The 16,097-nt window shown below is 39.5% G+C and overlaps 1 pseudogene across 1 annotated transcript; it reads left to right on the top strand.

Annotated features, from left to right (window-relative positions):
- Window positions 1–453: 453 nt before the first annotated feature.
- On the top strand, window positions 454–14,488 carry LOC114308122 (fimbrin-5-like; annotated as a pseudogene). The gene is made up of 9 exons (XR_014339109.1): window positions 454–480; window positions 757–792; window positions 1,353–1,409; window positions 1,648–1,868; window positions 1,960–2,115; window positions 2,191–2,389; window positions 12,679–12,785; window positions 13,052–13,111; window positions 13,513–14,488. The product of XR_014339109.1 is annotated as a fimbrin-5-like (transcript).
- The last annotated feature ends 1,609 nt before the right edge of the window (window positions 14,489–16,097 follow it).

Here is a 16,097-nt window from a genome sequence, read left to right as displayed (position 1 = left end):
ATTTATGGGAAACGAGTAAATGGGTTATGATTTTTGATCTACATTTAGGGTTTTTTTTTTTGTTGATGCAGAGGCTTTCAAGATATCAGATTTTTTTTTTTTTTTTTTTTTTTTGTAAACGAATCAAACCATTGCATATTTGATCCCTTGACTTGTCACTGGCATCAGAACCCAACATGGCTAGGAATTGATCACTTTGAAACTATACCCATGAATGCTGAATATCAGTATGATATCGAAATGTATATCAGTAAGTTAGCAAAATTCCCCAACAAAGCAAAATTTCCTAACAAAGAGAGTTCAAACTGAAGTTTAGAACAAACATTTAGGTACGAATTGTAACAAAATTTTGAAAAAAGGAAATGTTCTTGAATATTTTTTGTTGCTGATATGAAAATTGTTGTAGTCTCTTCATTTTGTTTGTTTGTTTGTTTATTGTAGTCGCATCTAGTAATGGGGTTGATTTCTCAAATGATTAAGGTATCTTTACTTTGTTCAATGGATATGTTCTAGAGATATTTAGATCTTAATCACCAAAGTTCTCAATCTTTTTGTATTTTCATTTGGTGGAAACATCACATTCAACTGTTAGCTGATCTCAATCTAAAAAAAACTCCTCAACTTCTGGAATTGGTGGATGACAGCAAGGTCACAAGATGTTGATTGTTTATTACCTTTCATTGTTACTTTAATGAAAAATAGAGTGTTATGTTTTACATTTTGTTATTATACCAAATGCATAAATGAAATTTGCAGGATGTTGAGAAACTCATGGGTTTACCCCTAGAAAAGGTTTTACTCATATGGATGGATTTCCAATTGAAGAAAGCAGGATACAAGTAATAGGTTTCAAATTTGTCATCTGATCTGAAGGTAAGAAAAAGTTCACTAGTTTCTTTATGATGAAGCACTCTTGTTTAAAATATAGTAGTACTAGTTTGTTTATCAGAATACATAATTATAGGTAAATGGATTTGTATGTACTTTTTGATGATACTACCCAGAATATTGTTGTCCTACATATGGTAGTGGAGCAAAGTTAGGGAGGTACCCCTTTCACCTCTAAAGGGGGGAAAAATCAAACCAAAAACATGTTCAACATTTATATTTTGGCTCTTTTATTATGGACTGTTCTTTACTACTTCATGCATCATGATTCATGAATTTTTGCACAATTTAATGGTTAAATTTATTTTTTGCAATTTGGATTAATTTGAACCATTGTCAGGCAAAAAAGGTTCAGTCAAAGAAAAAAAAAGTGGCTTTGTCACTTTTGAGATATATATAGGGTGGTGGTGGATAGTTGAGATCCTATATAATTTGTTTCCATGCTATTTTCCTTGAATGATCAGTTCACCACCATGGCTTATTTAATAGCAGCAACTCCATTCTTTAGCGTAATGCGAGAGGTTTCTATAGAGAATGAAAGAGTTTTTAATGAAGAACTACTAACCGAAACTGGATTTTGGTGCTGTATTCTTTATTTGCTTTCTGTTTCATGATTTTTTTTTTTAAGGAGAAACTTTCACAGCTAATCAATCATCAATTAATGAGCCAAAACATACCTTCGGAATATTATAATCTTATAACTTCTTCTTTTTTAGAATTAGTAGTCACCTTTTTTTTTTCACTGAAATGACCTTGTAGGCTTTGTGCACTGGTGAAGCCTATGCTCACTTGCTTAATGATCTTGCACCAGAACATGGTAATGCTAGCACATTGGATACTAAGGATCCTACTGAAAGAGCGAATTTGATTCTTGAGCATGCAGAGAGAATGGATTGCAAAAGATATGTCACTTCAAAGGACATTGTTGTGGGATCGACAAATCTAAATCTGGCATTTGTTGCTCAAATATTCCAGCAGAGGTCAAACTAATTGCTTGTGCATATTTTGGCTTTTTCCATGAAGTATCACCATGGATTTCTTTGTAATTAGTTTGTGAATTTCTTAATGCAGGAATGACTTATCCATGGACACCAAAAATATGTCTTTTGCTGAGATGATGACGGATGATGCTCAAACTTCTAGGGAAGAGAGATGCTTCTGACTGTGGATCAACTGTGTTGGAATCGATTCATATGTCAATAATCTGTGTGAGGATGTCAGAATAGGGTGAGGTTACAATTTCCATGCCCGATTTTTGAGTGCCTGATAATTTTGTTTGATTTTTATCCCTTTTACATGCAGATGGGTTATATTGGAAGTTCTTGACAAAGTTTACCCAAGATCAGTAACTGGAAGCAAGCAACGAAACCTCCCATCAAGATGCCTTTTAGAAAAGTTGAGAATTGCAACCAAGTTATTCAGATTGGAAAGGAATTGAACTTCTCCTTTGTGAATGTAGCAGGAAACGATATTGTACAGGGAAACAAGAAGCTCATACTAGGTTAGTGCAATTCGACACATGCTTTTGGGCTTATGTGATAACTACATTTTTGCAGAAGAAAAGTTTTCCCGAGTCACAATTACTTGTCATATATCTGCTTTTAGTGGACTTTGCTCAATTCTGCATTTATTCTTTTAGTTTCATTTCTACTTCTGTTAGTTACTATCTTCTATTTGAGCCAAAACTTTCATACATGCTCAGATAGTTGAATATTCGATCTTTTCCATTTTCCAATATAAATTTTTTTAAGCTATCTTTGCTAAAGGACTTTCTTTCTTTTTCTTGAAGTTGGGGAATTTGTAACGCCCTCAAAATAATAACATTAAACCCATCAGATAAGACAAGCATTTACATATAAACTAACCACATTCCTTTATTTTATTGAGTTTCATTACATAAGTATTACATGTTAACATCAAAACAAAATGCCCTACGGGCTTACAGCTTTCCAAGTTAACACTTGGTTTCAACAAAAGAGTACTAACTCGTTTACACATTAAGCCCTTGGCTTGAAGTTACATGTAATACATCAAAAGTAAAACAACTACACTATGTCCGCCTCTAGCCTTCCAAGCTATGTCCTTGGAGGTGGCATGCTTCCTGGACCTGAAAATGATATTCCCATATAGGGTGAGCCACAGCCCAGTAGAAATACACTAAACCAACCATGGACAATGACTAAAACATTAGCAATTGATAGTTGGTCAACACTGATACAATCACATAAATTACGTATTTATGTCAACGACTTATAAGTCCCAATTACTTTTCATTTTCCCTTTTTCAACAGATAAGCATGCTAGCTCTATCATCATTTCCACAGATATGTATAAAAACTATATCTCACATTCAGATAAGCATAAAAGCTATATCCACATTCTCAACAGATATGTATATCAACAATATCCACAGATAAGCATACAAGCTGTATCCACACTCTACAACAGATATGTATATCAACAATATCCACAGATAAGCATACAAGCTGTATCCACACTTCACTTCACAAAGATAAGCATATGAGCTCTATCTTCACTTCTCTAGACAAGCATATGAGCTCTGTCTACGGAGTTCATCCCCTATCTCCTCCCAATACCTATCCGGTTTAGAGGTACATCCCCTATCTTCCCCTAAACCGCGGAGTACATCCCCTATCTCCTCCTCTACACATAACGTATATAAACACATTGGTTCTATATACAATCACACAATACACACAATTAATGTATTCTATCAACCGTCAAGTTCCATGACACATTCCATTGATTAGTTTCCGTTTACCTAATCATCATGCATTGTCTACAACAATCACGACTATCCTCCACCGATAGCCCAAAGCAGTTATTTCTAAAACAGAAAATAAATGCACAAATGGATGTTCGATCAACATTTCATTTCCTCATTTCTCACCAATTAATTATCCCAATTAATTAAACAATGTAATTAGGCCATTTTCCATAATTACCATTTCAACCCTTAGGTCCCATTTTCATCAATGATTCAACAATCATTCCATTTTTTCATGCCTAACATGCATCTAGGTTTATTATGAATCAAACCCCAACTTTTGTATAATTGCACAAAAGCCCCAAACTTTCACAAAATTACCAAACCAAGCCCAACATCTCAAAATACCAAAATTTAAAGACAAAACCCATAGAGAGGAGTAGGATATCCCTACCTCAAATTCGGAGTTCCAAAGGAGAAGACGACAAAACCCAACGTGCTCCAAAACCCGAGATTTTCAAATTAAAATGAAGCCCTCGACGATCAACAACTTTTTTGTAAAGGCCAAAGGTGAGTAAATCACTCCTACTAGATCAAAACCTAGAGAGAAGGTAGAGTCTAGAGTGAGAGGCTCAACAATGGTGATTTTGGAAAAGTAAGAGAGAGAAGATAAAGTGAAAAAGTGATTTAAAGAGTCACAAATTCGGGACTTTAACCCAGGTCTCCGCTCGAGCGTAAAACACCCCGCTCGAGCGTCCACTCACAGACTTCCGCTCGAGCGGCCAACCTCCCGCTCGAGCGCAGAATGCTCTTGCCCAGCACTTTTGCAGAACCAGGCCTCCGCTCGAGCTCCCAACCCTACGCTCGAGCTCACAACACTGCACAACAAGATACTGGATGGGTGTATTCCCCGCTCGAGCGCCAACACCTCCGCTCGAGCGGACAGGCCAAAAATCTGGGCAACTAGTTTTGGTTTCTAAACTCAACCAACCTGAAACAAACCCGCCCAACACATCCTATAACTCAAATACTAAGTAAAAAGGATGTAAACAAAATAATAAACAACTACCAACATCCACGGACACATGTCCGGATCACTATACAACAAGGGTAAACCCGGGATCGCTATAACCTCCCCCCCTTAAAGAATTTCGCCCCCGAAATTAAGCACAAGTTTTCAAAACAAGTTTTCCTTCATTTTAGACAATGTTACAATTTAACATTCAACAATTCGACCCATTACCGGTCATCCCATCCCTTTAACAAGAGACATATCACAATATGTAAACAACATATGTATTTTCAACATGCATTAACATTATGCACTATCTTTCCAATTTCAACAATATATTCAACACATATAGTGTCACATTCAACTTCCACATGAGGCAAGTTCCCAAAACATACTTCCAATAAACCAAACATTTTTCAATGTTTCACAACTTAAGACATATACAAAAGTTCTTAAGTTCAACAATAGTTCAAAATTTAGACACAAGATTACATATCAACAAACAAGTCCGGATATTTCTCACGGACTTCCAGCTCACGTTCCCAAGTGGCTTCCTCCACTCCGTGATGTTTCCACAAGACTTTCACCAAAGGAATGGTCTTGCCACGCAGGACCTGATCCCGCCTATCCAAGACCCGAACCGGTCTCTCCTCATACGAGGCATCCTCATCTACCTCTAAATCGCTCCAATCCAGCACATGTGATGGATCTGGCTCATACTTCCGAAGCATACTCACATGAAACACGTCATGCACTCCGGACAACTGCGGTGGTAAGGCTAATCGATAAGCAACCTCACCAATCCTCTCAAGGATCTCAAAAGGACCAATAAACCGAGGGGATAACTTCCCACTCTTCCCAAACCTCATCAGGCCTCGTCTAGGTGATATCTTCAGAAAGACATGATCACCTACCTCAAACGCCAAAGGCCTCCTTCTACGGTCAGCATAAGATTTCTGCCGACTCTGGGCTGTAACAAGCCTCCTACGGATAAGCTCAACCTTCTCCGTCGTCTCCTTAACCAACTCCGGACCCAACAAAGGTGCATCACCCACCTCGGCCCAACAAACTGGAGACCTACACGGTCGGCCATACAAGGCCTCAAACGGTGCCATACCGATGCTAGACTGAAAACTGTTGTTGTAGGCAAACTCTACCAATGGCAAGTGCCTCTCCCACGTCCCACTGAAATCCAGGACACAACCCCGAAGCATATCCTCGAGGATCTGAATAGTACGCTCGGACTGCCCGTCAGTCTGAGGATGATAAGCCGTACTAAAGGTCAACTTAGTGCCCAAGGCACTCTGCAAACTCTGCCACAACCTAGCAGTAAAACGAGGATCTCTATCTGAGACAATCGTCACTGGGACCCCGTGCAATCTCACTACGTCCCGAATATACAAGTCGGCAAGATGATCTACTGAATCTCTCACGCGCATAGGAATAAAGTGCGCCGACTTAGTCAACCGGTCTACAACCACCCAAATAGCATCACTACCCCGCTGAGTCCTCGGAAGACCTACAACGAAGTCCATAGTGACATGCTCCCACTTCCACTCGGCAATAGGCAAGGGTTGCAACAAACCCGCTGGCCTCTGATGCTCGGCCTTCACTTGCTGACAAGTAAGGCATTTTGATACGAAGACAGCCACATCTCTCTTCATACCCTGCCACCAAAACTGGCGACCCAAATCCTGATACATCTTAGTACCTCCCGGATGCACCGCAAGGCGCGAATTGTGAAACTCTCGGAGTACCTCCTCTCGGCAAGACTCCGGTACAAACAAACGGTCTCGGTATCTCATACTCAGGTCGGGATACACCGTCAAACCCTTCTCAACTTTCCCACTGGAGATCTTCTCTCGGAGGGATTCTACCTCAAGGTCACCTCTCTGTGCCTCTAACACTCTAGTCACAAGTGTAGGCTGCGCAACAACAGAAAACAAGGCCGCAGCCTCGACAGATTCGCCCAGTAGCAAATCAAACTCGCCAAGTGCTCCCAACATTTCCCATTCCCGGATGGCTATACAAGCTACATCACTAATGGTTTTCCTACTAAGGGCATCGGCCACAACATTGGCCTTTCCCGGATGATAATGCAACTCAAAATCATAATCCTCGATGAACTCCATCCATCTCCTCTGCCTCAGATTCAAGTCTCTCTGTGTAAACAGATACTTCAAACTCTTATGATCCGAGAATACCTCGAACCTCTCACCATAAAGGTAGTGCCTCCAGATTTTCAAGGCGAAGATCACTGCTGCTAACTCTAGGTCGTGTGTAGGGTAATTCTTCTCGTGTATTTTCAACTGACGTGAGCCATAAGCTACCACTTTCCCCTCTTGCATCAACACACAACCCAAACCCTCTCGGGAGGCATCACAATAAACCGCATAACCCAACCCTCTCTCCGGAATGATCAACACCGGAGCGGTGGTCAATCTAACTTTCAGCTCTTGGAACGACTTTTCACAAGTCTCACTCCACACAAACTTGACTCCTTTCCGAGTCAGCCTAGTCAACGGTGACGCTAACCTGGAGAAATCTTTCACAAACCGACGGTAATACCCAGCTAATCCCAGAAAACTGCGGATCTCAAACACACTCTTAGGCTGTGCCCAATCTTGCACTGCCTCAACCTTGGATGTATCAACAGACACCCCTTCCCCGGATACCACGTGGCCTAAGAATTTGACTTCTCCCAGCCAGAACTCACACTTCCCAAACTTGGCATACAGCCTATGGGCTCTAAGTAACTCAAGCACCACTCTCAAGTGTTCCTCGTGCTCCTCCTTAGATGACGAATAGATAAGGATATCGTCCACGAAAACAACCACAAATCGGTCTAAGAACTCCCGGAAAATCCGGTTCATCAAGTCCATAAAGACTGCCGGTGCATTGGTAAGCCCGAATGGCATCACCAAAAACTCATAATGGCCATACCGCGTACGGAATGCCGTCTTAGGAATATCTTCCTCCCTGACCCTCAACTGATGGTAACCCGATCTCAAGTCTATCTTAGAGAAACAACGGGAACCCTTCAACTGGTCAAACAAATCATCTATACGGGGCATAGGATACTTATTCTTAACCGTAGCCCGATTCAACTTCCGGTAGTCTATACACAATCTCAAGGCACCATCTTTCTTTTTAACAAAGAGGGCCGGTGCTCCCCACGGTGAAACACTAGGGCGAACAAAGCCCTTATCTAGCAATTCCTGGAGCTGAACTTTCAACTCAACCAACTCTGCTGGAGCAAAACGGTAAGGTGCCATAGAAATCGGCGCCGTACCAGGCACTAAATCAATAGAGAACTCTATCTCTCGGTGAGGTGGCAAACTAACAAGATCTTCGGGAAAGACATCCGAATACTCACAAACCACCCTCAGTAATACATGCTGGGTCTCACCACTCTCACCACTCTCAAAGCTAGCAAGTAGACTACTAAGCTCACTTCGCCCTCGCGAATCATACCCCGGTGGCAAAACACTACCAACCCGGTCTCCCAAGAAATGGAACCACTCCCCGCTCAAGGTACACAATGTAACCCTCTGGCGGTAGCAATCAATAACAGCCCGGTATGACGATAACCAGTCCATACCCAAAATAACATCAAAACCCTTCATGGGCATGACAACAAACGGAAAAGGAAGCCTATAGTCGGCGACCTCTATATCACATCCTCTAACACCCTGTTTCAGAATCAACTCACCGCCCAAAGGCGATACCACACAAATAGGAGATGCTAACTGTGCTAACTCCAATTCCAAAACAGATGCAAATGCAGCAGATACAAAAGAATGAGATGCACCCGTGTCTATCAACACATTAGCAACCGAGTTGCAAAACAAAAAAGTACCTCTCACTACTGATGGAGCTGGTACTAAATCCTGCGCGGTAACAGCATACACGCGCCCCGTAGGCCCCTGGTCTACCTGCTCACCTCTCGGAGCAAAAGACTGCTGCACAGACTGGGATGACGAAGCTCCCGGATTGGCCCTCGAGGCCTGCACAGACTGAGCTGGCTGAAAACCCTGCGTCTGCCTAGAACCAGACGCTCCCGAAGTGGCACTCAACTGTGGGCAAAACCTCTTCATGTGCCCAGGTTGTCCACACTGATAACAAGTCAAGAGCTGCCCCCTGCCCAAACTCTGACTCTGCGGTCTAGCTGAAGAAGAAGCAGCTTTCTGACCCCCACCCTTCTGCGGGCACACAGATACCTTGTGACCCAGCTGGCCACACTTGTAACAGGTGAAATCCCCCTGACCACCTCTCCCGGAGCCTGCACTCGGCACTGGGAAGGTCGATCTAGCAACACCACCCTGCGACTGCTGAGGGTTATAACCCTTCTGTCTCCTGCCATCACCCTGACTATCCTGGCTCCTCTTGGAGCCTCTCTGACCCTCATCCTCCTCCTGCATCATAAGCTCCATATGAGCTGCAGCGTCCACTAGGTGTCTATACTCTCGAATATAAGACCCACCAATTCTCAACTTGAGGCCCCGCCTCAACTTCCGCTCAAACTCATAGCAACGGCGTTCCTCAGACGCCACCAGTTCAGGTGCAAACCTAGACAGACTGGTAAAAGTAGCCTCAAACTCGGCCACTGACAAGCCCTGCTGATTAAGCCGGCTAAACTGATCCCTCAGCTTCTCCCTAGCTGCTGCTGATAAAAACCTCTCCTGAAAAGCATTCACAAACGCCTCCCAAGTACCACCAACACGAGCCTTCTCGTACTTCCACCATTGACCCGCATCTCCCTTCAGCTGGAAGGATGCCAAGGTCACTTTCAGTGCTCCGTCCTCGATGCCAAGCATCTCAAACGTCTTCGTTGTCTGTTCGAGCCATTCATCTGCCTTAAGCGGCTCTTTAGGATCCCCGATAAACTCGTCCGGATTACACCGAAAGAACTCCCTCTTCAAGAAGGACGGCCCTGCCTCAGCTGCCTGATTCTCAGCCCTAAGAATACCCAAAGCTCCTACTAACTCTCTGGCCAAGGCACCCATAGCCTGCTGACCTACTGGCTCAGCCACAGTGGCCTGACCAACTCCCTCCTGCACTGCCGGAATCTCACCCTGTAACGGTACTTCCTGCCTCGCAGGTCTACCACGCCTAGCACCTCTTCCTCGTCCTGACATCCTAATAAAGGCAACACAGAACGTTAGCACATTCATAAATGTGCCAAAACTAAACACTCACGTCCTAGTGCATGGACAACTGTAATTCACTCCACATAAGCACATAAACACATAAGCACTTACGAACTTCATTTCCGGATAATGATAGTCCCGAGGCGTTACTAGAGTTCCGGTTAGAAACAGCGTTGATCAAGTGCTTTTCCAACAAGACTCCCAGAAACTCAAGGATCCAATCAACATCCTAGAAATTAAATCCCATACCCACATAGTCACATAAGCATGTTATCAAATAAACACATAGCATATGGTACTACTTCTACGTCTCTATCAAGCGAGACAAACCCATTGTGATCCTAATCACTTCCCACGTACCCAAAGTATTCGAACCCGGTACGCTCTGATACCAAGTTGTAACGCCCTCAAAATAATAACATTAAACCCATCAGATAAGACAAGCATTTACATATAAACTAACCACATTCCTTTATTTTATTGAGTTTCATTACATAAGTATTACATGTTAACATCAAAACAAAATGCCCTACGGGCTTACAGCTTTCCAAGTTAACACTTGGTTTCAACAAAAGAGTACTAACTCGTTTACACATTAAGCCCTTGGCTTGAAGTTACATGTAATACATCAAAAGTAAAACAACTACACTATGTCCGCCTCTAGCCTTCCAAGCTATGTCCTTGGAGGTGGCATGCTTCCTGGACCTGAAAATGATATTCCCATATAGGGTGAGCCACAGCCCAGTAGAAATACACTAAACCAACCATGGACAATGACTAAAACATTAGCAATTGATAGTTGGTCAACACTGATACAATCACATAAATTACGTATTTATGTCAACGACTTATAAGTCCCAATTACTTTTCATTTTCCCTTTTTCAACAGATAAGCATGCTAGCTCTATCATCATTTCCACAGATATGTATAAAAACTATATCTCACATTCAGATAAGCATAAAAGCTATATCCACATTCTCAACAGATATGTATATCAACAATATCCACAGATAAGCATACAAGCTGTATCCACACTCTACAACAGATATGTATATCAACAATATCCACAGATAAGCATACAAGCTGTATCCACACTTCACTTCACAAAGATAAGCATATGAGCTCTATCTTCACTTCTCTAGACAAGCATATGAGCTCTGTCTACGGAGTTCATCCCCTATCTCCTCCCAATACCTATCCGGTTTAGAGGTACATCCCCTATCTTCCCCTAAACCGCGGAGTACATCCCCTATCTCCTCCTCTACACATAACGTATATAAACACATTGGTTCTATATACAATCACACAATACACACAATTAATGTATTCTATCAACCGTCAAGTTCCATGACACATTCCATTGATTAGTTTCCGTTTACCTAATCATCATGCATTGTCTACAACAATCACGACTATCCTCCACCGATAGCCCAAAGCAGTTATTTCTAAAACAGAAAATAAATGCACAAATGGATGTTCGATCAACATTTCATTTCCTCATTTCTCACCAATTAATTATCCCAATTAATTAAACAATGTAATTAGGCCATTTTCCATAATTACCATTTCAACCCTTAGGTCCCATTTTCATCAATGATTCAACAATCATTCCATTTTTTCATGCCTAACATGCATCTAGGTTTATTATGAATCAAACCCCAACTTTTGTATAATTGCACAAAAGCCCCAAACTTTCACAAAATTACCAAACCAAGCCCAACATCTCAAAATACCAAAATTTAAAGACAAAACCCATAGAGAGGAGTAGGATATCCCTACCTCAAATTCGGAGTTCCAAAGGAGAAGACGACAAAACCCAACGTGCTCCAAAACCCGAGATTTTCAGATTAAAATGAAGCCCTCGACGATCAACAACTTTTTTGTAAAGGCCAAAGGTGAGTAAATCACTCCTACTAGATCAAAACCTAGAGAGAAGGTAGAGTCTAGAGTGAGAGGCTCAACAATGGTGATTTTGGAAAAGTAAGAGAGAGAAGATAAAGTGAAAAAGTGATTTAAAGAGTCACAAATTCGGGACTTTAACCCAGGTCTCCGCTCGAGCGTAAAACACCCCGCTCGAGCGTCCACTCACAGACTTCCGCTCGAGCGGCCAACCTCCCGCTCGAGCGCAGAATGCTCTTGCCCAGCACTTTTGCAGAACCAGGCCTCCGCTCGAGCTCCCAACCCTACGCTCGAGCTCACAACACTGCACAACAAGATACTGGATGGGTGTATTCCCCGCTCGAGCGCCAACACCTCCGCTCGAGCGGACAGGCCAAAAATCTGGGCAACTAGTTTTGGTTTCTAAACTCAACCAACCTGAAACAAACCCGCCCAACACATCCTATAACTCAAATACTAAGTAAAAAGGATGTAAACAAAATAATAAACAACTACCAACATCCACGGACACATGTCCGGATCACTATACAACAAGGGTAAACCCGGGATCGCTATAGAATTAGAATAAAAGCTAAAAATAGAAGATGTGGTTTTTGCAGGTAAAAACTGATCTTTCTTTTCTTTGCATTTTTCTTTTTCTTCCCCTTTCTGTGATGCATGTTTGAAAAAGAAAAATAAAAAATAAAAAAGGAAAAAGGAAAAAGCAGCAGAAGAAGCAGAAGATTGGATGGTTATAGGTATCTTATGGATTAAACGGATTAGAGCTTCAGGTGTTATTTCTTTATAGCAAACTACTTTTCTAGATACTTCTATGCCAAAGACAGTATTCTTTTGTAGTTATGATGTGTTGAACTATAAAAATCACCTATCCTATGATCACACAAGTTTTATTTTTTCACTATTGTCTAAAGTTTTAAGTTAAATGAATTTAGATTAACTACTAACAAGTTTTTCTAATAATAAATTCTGTTATTATCATTAATTTTTTTTTTTTTTGCAGGTTGCTGCTGGTTTATTGTCTATGCATGTGATGGAAAAACTAAAAAATGGTGATACAGGGAGTTTGTCTTGTCTCTTTAATTGAGAGGATTCGGATCTTGTTGAAAAGTATGATCGTCTCTCTAATGTGTAGATTTATTCCTCGTCACACGCGCAAATTGCCTGCAAAAAGGATAAAAATGCGTTGTCGACATTTCTGCTATCTTATCTCAATAATAGTTATGCATGTTTAGTTGTACTAATAAAAAAAAAAGAAAAAGAAAAGAAAAGTTATGCCTTGTTTACTCCTTCGAGATTTGAAACATATTGATATCATCACAACAGGGTTCATATTTTTACCTAACATCCCCTCCCCTTGTTTTTCTCTTGTCAAGATCACTTTACTAGCGAGAGCTGAAGAACATGGGCAGATGATCGAATCACTTCACACCTCTGTAAGCATTCCTTAAGGCTCAGACTTACACACAAGCATTGCTTGGGCTTATATCGTTTCTAATACCATGTGATATATTTTTCTTTTTTCTTTTTATATTTAAATAATAGTTGGCTTTTATTTTGGTTTTATGCCTTTAAAATATCTGGCCATGCACTAAAGATTTTCATTTTACATTTGTTGATTCTATGCATGTGTCATATCTATATGGTAATCCAAACATTTATACTAGTAACAATCAAAATGGTTATTCCTTTTCTATTGATGCAGGAGATGAAAAGTCAGTGTGATGAGAAAATGTCCGACTTTACCTTTTATAAGACTAGAACAATCTCTACAAATAGTTAGTTTATTCATATGCTTCTAGCGATTTCTAAAGTAGTTTGTGTTTTTATTTCTTAGGCCAAAAATTTCTTGGAGAGATGCAAAATATGGTCAAAGAATTCAAGAACTTAGATTTTCATACCTCTCCATCTCCTTCCTCCGCGTCTATTCCTGCAAATAATACCCATGTCCAACAACACAAGTAGTAATCCTTTCTTTGGGGTTCTCTAATCCCAACTTTTTGTTGAAAATGCATACACTGTAAACATGAGGTTTGTTTTTCATATTTCACATAAGTTTTAGTTGAAATGCATCCATCATTTTCAACTTTGTTGTAATGACTAGGACTGAGGGGTTTGTTTTACTTTATACATGGATGCAAATTGTCATAAATAAGAAGGCATTGAGGGGCTTCAATGGTACAACCCAAAAGTCTTACAAGGTTCTTGTGTTGTCTTACAAGGTTCTTGTGTTGAATTCCACCAATCAGATTTACCTCATTGAAGAAGTCATCGGTCCATTGTCGTGAATCAAATGTACCTCAATGCTACGTTATATTTTGGAGCTATTATATATATTCTGCCATTAGTGATATAGTGATATACGGTATTCTTGCGATCTTTTGTCATCTTATGTTATCCGTGTTGCTTTATCATCAAGGATCACCTCAACTCTTTGAAGTTTCGAATTGTTATATGTGTTTCTACTAAATTGGTTTATAAAATAAAATTATTCATATATGAGTTTAGATGTAATTGATAATATATTAATGTTTGCCTTGTTTATTTTCTTTGCAGATTGATTTTGATGACGTTCGGAAGCATACTTGCAAATGAAGATCAACTGTTGAATTTTTTTTCCTAAACCAATGCTTAGTTGTAGTTGCAAATCAAGATTGAGTGTTGTTTTTTTTTTTTTTTTTTTTTTTTTTTGTGGACTCCACGTTAGTTTATTTTGGGATTTGCTTTGATGGTTTTTTTGTGATACTTAATGGATTATTATTAAAGTTCTTTGATGGATATATTTTGATTTATAATATAAATCGTTTAGTGAATTTTTTTGTGGAGTAATGTATAATAGCTAGTGGATTTCTTAGTACAATTAAAAGGCTATTGGGATATGAGCAGAGATATTTGTGAAATAATAATTTAAATTGAATATAAAATATGGAACAAGTTTAGTGACGAATTTTTTTGCCATTTGTACTTGTTATTATGACAAAGTGATTATTCGTCACTAATAAACTTTTTTTGTGAAAAAATTTACTGTAGTTTATATATGAAAGTTTTTATTTATTTTGTTGTTTGGTGACTAAAAATTTCGTCACGTATATATATATATATTTGTGACGAAATGAAGACGAAAAATTTCGTCACCTTTACATCTTATTGTGACGAAATTATTTTCTCATTAATGATTAACATGCGTGACAAATTTATTCGTCAACTGAAGTTATAAATATGGTACTGAACAACTATTTGGTGACGAAAATGAGAATTTTTGGCGACAAAATGTTCTTTTATTGGTGACAAAAAATTATGACTTTTGAAGACGAAAAATTTCGTCACCTTTACATTTTATTGTGACGAAATTATTTCCTCATCAATGATCAACATACTCGTCAACTAAAGTCATAAATATGGTACTGAATAACTATTTGGTGACGAAAATGAGAATTTTTGGTGACAAAATGTTGTTTTATTGGTGACAAAAAATTTCATCACTGAAGTAATTTTATTGGTGACGAAATTATTTTTCGTCACGGTGGTTTTTAGTGACAAACATTCAATGACGAAATCGGTGACGAAAATATTTCCTCACAAATATCTATAGTGACGAAATTAGCTCTTTGGAGACAAAAAAATTTCGTCATTCAAGACCCAACTTGTTGTAGTGATTCCATATTCAAAAGAATATTCCATGTAGCACTTTATTAAGTGCTTTATGTTTTCCTCTCTTTCCAATGTGGGACAAAATCCCCAAGCTTATTTAATGCTTTCCAAAGAAAAACATGGAAGGTTTTGAAAACACCAAAAAATAAACTATAAATTTGAAAACCCATTTTGAAAATTCCCCAACATATCTCTATCACATGGACAACTTGGATGATGTCAAATGTTAATGGCCAGCTCACCGTGCATTACATCCATAGGATCAATTTGATCGGACGGCTCTGCTTCCTACTAGGTGCAGCCTATGCCTTTGTCTTGTCTATTCTACACTTGTTATTGTTGGATGATACCTAATCCGATATCTCTCCTTTATTTTACAGATTTGCCTGCTAAAAGGTTATCTTTTATATTTGCTTGCCCCCCATGCGCCTTGATTAGATGCCAAGTTGCTACCGTCTATCCTCCGTGGGCTGCAAGGGATGGGGGTTTCGACTCACTACTTTATGCTTTGGGCTAACGTGATTAGGTTTGGGCTTGGGTTCATATTTTTCCCTCCACACAAATTATTATCAAATTTTTACTGACACAACATTTTTAATTTTGATTCATCACCTAATCTTTTAAATAACTTTAGTGCACAGCATAGATAAATCAAGTAATTTTCATATTTATATATGTAATCAAATTTTGTGTGGTACAAATAATTTTTTTTCCTAAATAAATATAAATACTTCATTTTTAAATTCTCCTTGAACCCTAACAAATTCAAGG

This window comes from Camellia sinensis, chromosome 8 (genome assembly GCF_055761805.1).
Source record: "Camellia sinensis isolate YWXY chromosome 8, ASM5576180v1, whole genome shotgun sequence".
In the NCBI taxonomy this organism is placed as follows: Eukaryota; Viridiplantae; Streptophyta; class Magnoliopsida; order Ericales; family Theaceae; genus Camellia; species Camellia sinensis.
This window is presented reverse-complemented; position numbering and strand designations above follow the sequence as displayed.